This window comes from Apium graveolens, chromosome 5, assembly GCF_009905375.1.
Source record: "Apium graveolens cultivar Ventura chromosome 5, ASM990537v1, whole genome shotgun sequence".
Lineage (NCBI taxonomy): Eukaryota > Viridiplantae > Streptophyta > Magnoliopsida > Apiales > Apiaceae > Apium > Apium graveolens.
The window spans coordinates 36,199,295-36,211,830 of NC_133651.1; positions in this window are offsets into that span (position 1 = coordinate 36,199,295).

The following is a 12,536-nucleotide window of genomic DNA, read 5'->3' on the forward strand; positions in this document are numbered from 1 at the left end:
TATCAGCGTGTTGACTTTGGACCATAGTTGTGAGTTGTGATACTTGAGTTGTTAATGACTCATTGGATGACTGCAAGGTGGAGACTTGAGATTGGCGAGCTTGAATTTACAAGTTGGTTGATGTTGATAGTAGTTGTTGATATGTGGAAGATAGAGAAGTGCCAAATGTAGCTTGCACAACTTCGTTGATTCCTTCCATCAAAAGAGCAGATTGTAATATCTGGGATATATCGTGAAATTATTTTTGCTAATAAATAAATAAATATTATGCATGTTCAGTATTTATTATGTGAATTATTTGTTAAGTGGTATATGTGTTTGGATGTTTAAAAATAATATAAATTGAGTATTTTAATTTTTATATGTCCAAAATAAAATATAGATAATTGTCATATCTTCCTATTTATTTTTATGTTGATTTATGATTTTATAGGAAATTTATGGATTTTATAAATTCTTTTTTCGAGTATTTATAAACTATTTAATTTAATCGGGAACCAGCCGACGTCACCTGTTTTTACGTTTTTATAACCCGAAACTATTCCGAAAACTCCTTCTTAACCTAATTGCAATATTCTGCGCATTTTCCATGTTTCGACTTTTTCAGTCTGGTGTACGGTTTGTCATGTGCGGGTCCCGACGCAATATTTTCGATACAATATTCATTTCGGTAAATCAATAAAACTCGTATTTTCGATAAACGGGATCTTTTTATTAAATTATAATAATTATCACCTCGTAATACGTGTAACCAGGCGCTGAGACCAAGACCGCAGTAAAATTATACTGATTTGGATAATTATCCCGAAAATCGGTACCGTTTGATCTGTTTTTATAAATAAACATACTATTTTATATTCGGAATGATCCAACAGGATATTAATTTTCCGTAATTATAAATAGCCTTTACCGTATTTTATTTCGTACCGAAAATCATTTGCAAACAGTAATTATAGAATTTTACAGAGAAAATTCATATATTCATAAAATCTTCTGAAAATCAAACCAGCTTTTGAAGGTGTTATTGATCTTTGTTTGGAAAGCTCGAGTAACCAAATCGAAGGGTTTAAGGAGTACTATCAGATTCCAGAACTCGTTTTACTGCAGAATCAAAGGTTGATTTTATATATTTTTATTTATTTTCGAATTATTTTGATTAAAAATATGAATTTTTGTTCGGATGATTGTTTGAATGATTTGATGATTGCATGTTGTAGAGCTTGTTTTCCTGATGATTTTGATATGTCATATGACTGATTTGGAGTTCAATAACATGTTCAAAATTGAGTTTAATTTTCGAATTTTGAAAATAGGGTTTATAACCCGTATGAATGTTCTTAATTGAAATTTAGGGCTTTTTGTTCCAGGGGTTATTAGATGTTTTAGATGGGTGGGTTTTGTTCCTCTTGAAATTTGCAATCGATTGGTGTATAGCTCGTTAACAGACGATCCCTGGTTTGAAGGGAGTTGTCATTTGAAGTTTTCGTCGAGTCACCGAAAACCGGGGAGTTTCTTGGCCATTTTCCGGCCAGGTCTGGGGTTATTAGGATGAATTGATTGTTGGGTTGTGTTCCTTGTGAGCTGTAGATCATATCTGGAGGAGATGGTGGTATGAGGATGCCGGGAACATATTCTTCGGCGATCCCCGTAATTTTCCGGCGACTGAATTGTAAAATTGCAGTTTAGTCCCTGAATTATTGAAGAAGATGAAGTTTGGTCCCTGCAGTTTCCTGAATTTGCAAAAATAGGATTTCTGTTTATAAATTATTTAAAAATTATATTTCTTATTTATTTTAATTATGAAAATTTGTTTTTAATTACTGAAAATTCCAAAAATTATTATTTTAACTCCAAAAATTATTTTTAATTCAAAAATAAATCTGAATTAATTAGTTAATTAATTTTAGTTAATAATTAATTAGTTAATTGGTCAATTAATTCAAAAATTAATTGATTAATTGATTTAATTAATTATTAATTGATTTTAATTAATTATTTAATTAGATGTAATTATTTATTAATAATTTAAAAATTCTAAAAAATAGTTTCGAGCTTTAAAATATTATTTTAAATTGTTTTCAAGGCTCGATAATTATTAGAAAATTATTTTGAAGCCAGATGTGGCCAACCGAACCTTGTTTATTGCTTTAAACTTTACCCAACGACCCGTTTTGACTCCGAAAAATGTTTTAAAAATCATATTAAATACCCGAAAGACTGTTTATGACCCGAGACTTCCTTATAAATGAAATTTCATTGATTGTTTGACATGCTATGTGTTATATGTGACTTGTTTGTTTGACTGTCGGTCTATATGTTCAGTGTTTACTTGTTTTTAGCGTAACTTTCAATCCGTTAGTCGAATTTGGGTAAAACGAATGGTAGATAGAAGTGTATACCAAATAGAATCGTATGAGTTGAGTATTGATAGATACTTATGTTATGTGAGCAGAAGAGGCAAGGCGTAGGAAAGGGAAACAGATAGTCAAGGAGTAGGAGATTGTGATTGGAAATTGGTGAAGTATAGCAAGCTAGTACCAGGCAAGTGTTCTGAACTTTCTTAAGATATATTGTAGATTATTGATAGTCCTGTTTTATATTGCAAGTGCTTTGAAGCACTGAACCCTAAACCTTGATTCCAGTTATTGATCTTTGAACCGTAAACCTTATTCTTTCTGAACCATTGATTGTTGATTACCCGAATACGAACCACAGCTATATGATACTACTCCACAAATACATACAAACTAAATACCAACCACTGAATCAGATTGCTTGCATATTCAAACCATTGTACCTTATGCTTTGAAAGACCAAATCCTTATAGCCTTGACACTTTGATTCTTCTGTTATCCAATTTTTTCACCACCTGATAGCCATTCTTTGAAATTACCATATTGTTTCTTTGTGAAGATTGAAACCTAACCTTGCTCGGGGTTAGTGCGTGACTGATCAGCAGCCTAACCTTGATTTTTAAAATAAAAATATAATATCCAATTCTAAATCATTATTCATTGTTCACTTGATACCCTGACTCTTTTCACTTGATGATCATTATTCTCAGTCTTGTCAATGTGACTTGCTGAGCTAGTTAGCTCATTTGTGCGATGTTGTTTATGTTCTTTTCCAGTTAAGAAGGAACCTGTTGGTAGCAAGGATCCCCAATCTAGTGCGAGAGCTAGGGGTCCTGGTTGATCGAGTTAAGCTAGCTGACAGCTTTTGGAATAGTTTAAGTTTATGAAGTTTGTATTAATGTTTAATAATCGGTTGTAAGTTTGAATAGTTGGGATTTGGGCGTATGTAATATAAGTGTGTGTGTGGCTTGTGTACATACTTTAACCTGTTATGATCCATGGTAGTTGGTAAATAGGGTCACTACATATTGTTATTATCTTTATCATTGTTATAAGCAGGTTATAAATAAGGTGTGTGTGTGTGTGTGGACCCCAAATTTCTGACCCGGGTTTGGAGGGCGCCACACAGATGGCTCATATCTAGCCTGATGGAGTTGATCCAATTTGACCCTATTGTCATTAGTATTGGTGATTTATTGTTGAAAAACTTCATGAAGAGCTAGAAATGACTCCCTGAGATTCTTGATGCTCTTGTCTATAGATGATAAATCAAACTTGAACATTTGATCAGTAAATCTAGAAAATTTTTGTTTGATTTCCACCTGTGAAGGAATGATCTCATCCAGCTTGTCCTTGACTAGTTTCCTTGTTCTGTCTTGATGATTAATCGATTGCAGTTTTAGAGCTTTATCAAATAGATGAAAAGCTTTAAGTTGAGTTTTGTAGACCTCGGTGACTGCATTATAGACTTCTTGTGGAGTTAAAGGTTTGGCATTGCTCCCAAGAATGGTCAAGTACTCATCCCTAAACCTTGCTAATATTTTATCCATCTCTAGACTAAAGTTTTTGACCAGCCAAGCATCACAATTTCCATCTTGTTCAGATTCATTTATAATTTTAACCTGTTGTTCTTGAACCTCTGTTTGATAGGAAAGCATGATAGCTTGGTAATCCTGATTAGACATGTCTGAGGTAAGAAGCTGTTGTGAAATTTGAGCAAGTCCAGACAATTGATCAACTAAAAGATCATTGATTGTTGTTGGTTGAGCTTATGCCTCCTGTAGCCATTGTGAGATCAAATGAGGTTATGGTTGAGAAGGGTTAGAGGTGGATGGTTGGTCTAGTGGGTTTAAAGTGGAGGGTAGAGACTCAATGGAACCACCTGTGACAGATATCACAGTTTGACTCACAGGGTGAACTGTGGTTACTGTCATGTACTCTAGCCTCAAACCCTTGTACTTCTTTCAAATTAATATCACTAGAATGTGATGTACTTGCCTCCTCCATAGCAAGATCATTGATAATTGAACTCCTAGCTTCAATTATGAGTGAAATTTCAGCTAGGGTTTTAAGGGGAGTTGTTCTTGCAAGAGGATCCTCCAATTGAATTGGAGAGGATTTAGATAGCCCCCCCCTCAGGATTACTACCCTCACACCTTACAATATGTGAAGGTTGATTTGCACATGAAGGTGCATTAGAAACTACCACAGGGTCTTCAGTAAAAACTGATGAAACCCTTGTGTTTGTGTTGGTGTCATCAAGGTCTACCCCAGCATGTAGCCTCTCACCAACTAAATATGGTTCCTGGGTGGTGAGCACAGTTTCTTGAAGCATGTCACATGATGTTGGAAACACTTGAGAATCAGATTCAAGGGTTTGATTCAAATGAGTAGAAATTTGAGAAATTAGATTTTGAACTTAAGAATTGAGTGTTGGAAGCCCCCCCTGAGTAGATTAGGGAGCTTTAAAAGATGTGTTCTATTTGTGTGTGCCATCCTTATTTCTTCTTTCATACACTTGAATTTGTTCAAGTGTTGGTGCAGACTCTTTACAAGATGCATTTGGGTGGATGCTTTGTTCAATAGAGACACCATGTTGGAAGGGTGCAGAGGTGGCTTGAGTGGTCAACTTAGTTTGTTTTTCCTTCTTTGGTTTTCTGACCAGGTGAGACTCAAGTTCTGTATTATCCTCACCACTCTCACTAACTAATTTCAAGGGTGTCTACCTCTTTTTCTTTTTACTCACTTCAGCCTTTTGAGAGGATGAAGTGGTTGGTTTCCTAGCTTCTAGTGGTTTAGAAGGATGGGTCTCATCTTGGGAAGGCCCCTGTTGGTTGTCCTGTATTTGTACTTCCACAAGGACAGGAGCCATTGTTACACTAGATTTAATATTAGACCTCATGCCAGGCATAGGGTAAGGGTATGTCCTGAATCTCTTCATCATAAATGGAGTGATTTTAAGACTTACAGGTACCTTATTTTTAGTAATAAGTGAACCAAATAGAAATTGGATACTTGCTTACAGTTGCCTATTTGTGTTCTATCTATACCATTTAGCATGTGAATGTCCTGCACTTTATAATTTAAAGCAGACATTATAAATCTAGGAAGAAAATTTTCTCTACTTCTTGATGTCAAAGGCATGGTTAGCCTGGTGCTTAGCTCCTCCATGATGAGATGACCTACATTGAGGTATCTATTGTGGGCCATTGAGAACACCAGCTTCTGGACAACACTTGAGATGTTGTCATACCAGGTCTTTCTACAAGTGAAGGCCCTCATAATAGAATAAAATAAAAAGGACCATTCCCCCATTAGGTACTTCTTGTTCAGGCTAGCCAGGTTGATTCTTTCACTATAGTTGATGAAGTCCATGAACTCAGGTAGCCCATCCTGTGTTAGAACCTCCACCAAATTGTCAGTTGGGATTCCCAAAGCTAATTGACATCAACTTCAAAAAATTCCATATGTTGGCCTCTAATGGAGCAGTTAACCACAATAGATACAGCCTGATTTTCGTGTACCACAGTCCTCACCACAGCTCTGTTCCAAAAATCCCTGAGAACATCAAAGTATAACACTGGATTTGCAGTTAGGGCACCTGCAAAGTAAGTTTCAAAAGGAAACTTCACAAAGCTCTTTAAACTGTCAGGAGCTTGATTTGCATTAGTAAAAGCAAGATAATTGGTGCCCTCCTTTGGGATTAAAGGTGTAACTGTGTTTGATGCCATTGGAATAGTTTGAATTAGAGTGGGTAAGAAAAATTAGGGAGAAAAAGCTTGAAATAAGAGAAAACGGTTTGGATTTGGAAAAATTAGGCCACTTAGAGATCTTAAAGGCGTAAAGAGGTGTATGTCGAGATGTCTGGGTATTTATAGTAAAAGGTAAATGACTTATCGAGAACTAAAATAAACGTTTGGAATTTACTTATCGAGAAGTCATATTGAGAGAATAGATACATATAGATATGTTATTTTCCTGACTCTTACCGAGAACTAGAAAATGACTTATCGAGATTTCAAATAAATACCTAGTTTGTCCTGAATGGACTGAATTATTTCTAATTTTTATTTGAATAAATCATAATAATTTCAGAATGATATCTATCAAAAGTATTTAACCAAAATAATTTATTAAGCTATATTATCTCAGTTCTAAGTTGTGGATAAGTCTAAGAGTTATACTTGTAGAAAACTCTTTGAGTTAACACTTATAGAGAACTCTACAATGACTTATCGATAAATCATAATAAAGCTTGTCGAGAAGTCCTTTGAGAATTCAGAAAAAATGACTTATCGAGAACTCACTCGAGAAGTCTTAAAATGGCTTGTCAATAAGTCAATTACACTTATCGAGAACTCAGTTCTCTAAATACTTTTGTTCTTTTTGATTCTGTCTTGTGCTAATTTCACACATTAAAAATGTGAATTAATATTTTAGACAGTTTTCTTAGAATAAAAATAATCCAAGCAAAATTTTGAATTTGAAAGATAAATATGCAGAGATTTCTGAAATATTTATAACTCATATTCCAGTTAATTTCTAATTAAATCAAATTAATTTTGATTTATTAGAATTAATCTACTGCAAAACATTACCTGAGTTCTTGCCTTTAGGATGAAGAATTTAGCATTCCAATTTCACCTACAATTCTAGTGAAAGTTGCTTCATCCAAAGGTTTAGTAAAAATGTCAGCTAACTATTTTTCTATTGGAACAAAAATGAGCTCAATGGTACCACTTGCAGCATGTTCTCTAATAAAATGGTACCTTACATCAATGTGTTTTGTTCTAGAATGATTAACCGGATTAGCCACAATAGATATAGCACTAGTATTGTCACACATAATTGAATTGGCTTCCACTAGTGAAGATGAGGAGTCTGATGTCTTCAGCCTCAGCTGTGGAAGTTGATACAGATTATTATTTCTTGCTATACTAGTATACAAGTCTTTGTCCAAGAAACTGACAGCTTCCACTAGTGCTCTTTCGGTCAACCCCGCATCCAGCAAAATCTGCATATGTGTAACCAACAGCTTCAAAACCTGTTGCTTTAGGATACCATAATCCCAAGTTTGAAGTCCCCTTTAGGTATCTGAAAATTCTCTTCACAACCATCAAATGTGATTCCTTTGAATTGGCTTGAAATCTTGCGCACGGATATGTTGCAAACATAATGTCTGGTCTAATAGCAGTTAAATACAACAAAGATCCAATCATTCCTCTATAACCTAAAATGTCTACAGTTTTTTCCTTCTTATCTTCATCCAACTTAGTAGCTGTAGACATAGGTTTAGATGCAAGTGAACAATCAACCATACCAAACTTCTTCAATAAATCCTTGACATACTTAGTTTTGCTTATGAAGATTCCATTACTCATTTGACTGACTTGAAGTCCAAAAAAGTAACTTAATTCTCCCATGATACTCATTTCATATTCACTCTACATGAGTTTTGAGAATTTTTGACAACTTTTCATTAGTAGGACCAAAAATGATATCATCTAGATAGATATGAACTAGGATCATATCATCACCATGCTGCTTGTAGAAGAGAGTCTTGTCAATTGTACCTCTAGTGAATTCATGCTTAAGTAAGAATATGACAATGTGTCATACCATGCTCTAGGTGATTACTTTAGTACATATAGAGCCTTGAGTAGCTTGTACACAAAGTTTGAAAATTCTGGATCTTCAAAGTCAGGTGGCTCTTGCACATAAACTTCTTATTTTAACTCACCATTAAGGTATGCACTCTTCACATCCATTTGATACACCTTCAAATTTGAGTGTGCAGTAAATGCAAGAAAGATCCTTATTACTTCAAGTCTTGCAACTGGAGCAAAAGTTTCATCATAATCAATTCCTTCCTCCTATGAGTAGCCTTTTGCAACCAACCTTGCTTTGTTTCTAGTGATAATTCCATTTTCATCCATTTTATTCCTGAACACCCACTTTGTTCCAATAACACTTCTATTCTTTGGTGCAGGAACCAACTCTCAAACTTTGTTTCTTTCAAACTGATTTAACTCCTCTTGCATAACATATATCCAATCAGGATCAAGTAGAGCTTCCTCAGTTTTCTTAGGCTCAACTTGTGAAATAAAGCATGCATGAAGACATTCATTTGCAGTTGCACTTCTAGTCCTCACTCCAACAGCTGGATCACCAATAATTGCTTCTCTTGTGTGACTCTTATCCCTTTTTCTGGTGTGAGTTTGTTGGCTTGAGTTTTCTGCATTTTCTTCACCATTGACATGACTTGCAGAACCTTCTCCTCTTTTTCCCCTGAGTTTGTGCTATCAAATTCAGGTGTTTAAAATGATCTTCCATTTTCATGGTTCACTTGTTCAGTTGACTCTTTATATATTCTGTGATTTGTGTTGACTTCACCTTTATCCTCATAATCACTATCAATGTTGGGATTTTCAAATTTCAGGGCCTCAGCTTCATTTTTATCAAGGCATTCCAAGCCTGGATACTTGTCATCATAAAAAATTACATATGTGCTTTCTATAATTTTCTTTTGTTCAAGCACATAGACTTTGTAGGCATTTTTCTCCAATGAATATCCCAGAAATATTGCTTCAAAAACTTTAGAGTCAAATTTTCCCACATATTCAGAGTTGTCTTTCAAAACATAACACTTGCTTCCAAATATATGAAGATGCTTCACAGTAGGATTTCTTTTAAATAAGATTGAGTAGGGTGATTTTCCAAGATTCTTGTTAATGGAAAATATGTTTTGAGTGTAGCAAGCAGTGTTGACAGCTTCTTCCCAAAAACTTATTGGCAGTTTGGCATCCTGTAGCATTCTTCTAGCAACCTTTACTAGTGTTCTGTTCTTTCTCTCAACTACACCATCTTGCTGAGGTGTTCTAGCAGCTGAGAATTCTTGAACAATACCCTTTATCTTTGCAGAATTCTGTTAAAGTTGCATTTCTGAATTATGTGCCATTGTCACTCCTCAATCTTTTCACACATTCCTGATCGTCATCCTGCTTTTCAATCTTCTTGATGTGTTCAATTATGATATGTGGAGTCTCATCCTTAGCATGCATATATTCTACCCATGTGTACCTTGAGTAGTCATTCACCATCACAAGTGCATATTTCATCCTTGAAATTGATAAGACATTTACTGATCCAAATAAGTCCATGTGAATAAGTTGCAAAGGTGCGCTTATGGAATTCACAGTTTTACTCTTGTGACTTGATTTCTTCATTTTTCCTTTTTGACAAGCCTCACAGACCTCATTTTGAGCAAACTCCAGATTTGGCATGTATCTCATTAACTCCTTTTTAACTAGGGTATTGATTGCCTTGTAATTCAGGTAAGAGAGCTTTTTATGCCACAAATTATTTTGCTCTACAGATGCCTTGGTGTAGAAGCAACAAATTCCATCCTCATTTGTTGAGTCCAGGTCGGCAACAAATAAGCTTCCTTTCCTTGCTCCTTTCAAAGCAGTTTCACCAGTCTTTTTGCCGATAATTAGTCATTCTCCTTTGTCAAATAAAATATTGAATCCTCTATCTGTAAATTGGCTGACACTCAGAAGATTCACCTCAAGACCAGCTACCAGTGCTATATCTTCAATAACAATATTTCTAGAAATTATCTTGCCATATCCCATTGTGAAACCTTTGTTGTTGTCTCCAAAAGTCACTTTTGGGCCAACCATCTCATCAAATTATGATAACAGGGCCATATCATCTGTCATATATCTTAAGCATCCACTGTCTATGATCCATATGACCTTCTTCACTTTTCCCTGTACGTAATGAGGATTAAGTATGTTTAGCAACCCAAACAGTTTTGGGTACTTTCTTCTTGTTAAAAGATTTGGTGTAGAATTTGATGGTTTAGAAAGAATAGAGTTCATTGATTGATGTGCATTTTTCTTTTTAGCCGAGGACTCAATATTGCCTTCCTTAAGATTAACTCTCATCTTGTGGCAACTTGTTATTACTTTCATGTTACAAGTTATGTAATCAAACTTGTCACGGAATGAGTAGGGATCATCAGCCTTTGCTTTATTATACTTGCATGCTCCCAATCTTAGCTCACCAACAGCCTTTTTATAAAAGTGAGTTAGATAATTTATAGAGCCACATTTATAACACTGCTTCCTAGGAGCATATGCAACAAATGTAAAGTTATTTCTTTTGTTTATTCCAACCTTCCCATATCTGTTTTTCTTCTTATTTACTGCATTCTCAGTCTTAACTTCCTTGATTTGTTTATTGGGAGTTTGGTTTACCATGGCCTTCTTCTCAGCTTTAGGAGTTGGAGTTGTTTCTGTGCATTTCTTCTCATTGTCCTCATCAACAATTTCTTACTTTATGATCAACTCCTCTTCACCAAAATTTACTTTACATGCTTTGAGCAGTGGTGAATCAACCTTTCTCAGCATAGCTGGGACATCTTCATTTACAGTTGTCTTTCCCTTGTCACCTTCAACTTTCTTATTGATGTTCAATGCATCATAATCCAAACCATTAGCTATGTTAGCACATGGCTTGTTCTTCCCATGGTACTGACCAACTAGCTGAGATGCATTCCTGAATGACTTTAGTTTCACCTCATTCTTCTCTATCTTTTCTCTTAACACAGCTTATATTTCACTAGAACACTTGAGCTTGTTCTTTAGATATTCATTTTCTTGCTTGACTGTCTCAAGCTCCACTGGTAGTAGCTCAAACTTTTATTTCTCACTCTCAAGATTCTCATTAGCTTTTAATAACCTACTGACCTCCTTAGTAGCTGCTACCATGCTCGTATAGATGTGGAACATTTCTATGCTCATCTTTTCAACAGTCTCCTTATATTGACTTTCATTTAAATCAATGGTGGTAAGAGTTGGTACCTGTGTTTTTGATGAGGATGACTCTCATTGCTCCAAGTCCATGAGTGCATAGTTTCCTACTTCCTCATCATCATCATTATCTGAATCATCCAACTCTTTCCTTCTATAATACCTTGTTGCTTTCTCAGAAGAGCCTCATACTTTACCTCCAATTCAAGATAGGCCTTGTCCTTTTTCACCTTCTTAGGCTTCCTGCATTCTTTAGCAAAATGACCCAAATCATCACAATTGAAGCACCTGATTTTTGACCTGTCAACAGATCCTTTTTTATAGCCATTTTTGCTGTCAGAGTTGTAAAGTGCCTTTTCCTTCCAGCTGTTGTCCTTGTTGGATGTTTGTCCCTTGTTTTTTAAGAACTTTGGATTCTTTACTCCAATGTTAGAGAATTTCCTTGCTAAGTAAGCCATGGACTGATCTAACTCATCTAGTTCATCCAAGGTATAGAATTCATCCTCTTCAAGTTCAAGAATAACTTGCTTCTATGATTCCTTGTTCTTTTGCTCATTGCTTGAAACAACTGGAGTCTGGATTTCTCGTTTGTCATCAGATGAATGGTTGTCATTAACCACTAGTGCACTTGATCCATCAACAATGTGCCCTTGACCAGCTCTTAAGGATTTTCTTTGGATCATTTCCATTTCGTAGGTTTTTAGAATACCATACAAAACCTCCAGTGTCATTTGGTTCAAGTCTCTCCCTTCTCTTATAGCTGAAATCTTATGTTCTAGATGGTTAGGAAGGGTGAGCAAAAACTTCAAGTTGACCTCCTCAGCTTCATAGTATTTGTCATGAAGCTGCAAGTCATTAATAGGCTTATTGAATCTTTCAAAGACATCAGTTATACTCTCCTTTGGTTTAGCCATGAAACCCTCATACTGAGACACCAGTATTCTCTTTTGGTTGGATCTAACTTCCTCTGTACCTTCTCATAGAATTTCTATCTTCTCCCAGATTTGTTAGTCGTGTCACAGTTGATAATGTTATTGTACATGACATTGTCAAGTGACTCTATCAGAATTAATTGCAAACCACTATCAAGAGAAACTTTTTCCTTCTCAATGTCTGTATATTTTGAAGGACCTTTAAGACCATAATAAGCTGGGATGACCATGTCTCCTTATATCGACTCTTCAATCCTTTTCATAGGAAAAAAAGGCCCATTCTTCAAAATCTGGATGTACAAGGGGTTGGCCATCCTTAGAAACAACATCATCTTTTTCTTCCATAGTGTGTAGTGTTAGGACGAAAACACGCGCTAAAAATTACACGCAAGTATACGCATTCGCAAGTAATATAGAATAATTTCTAGTCTGTT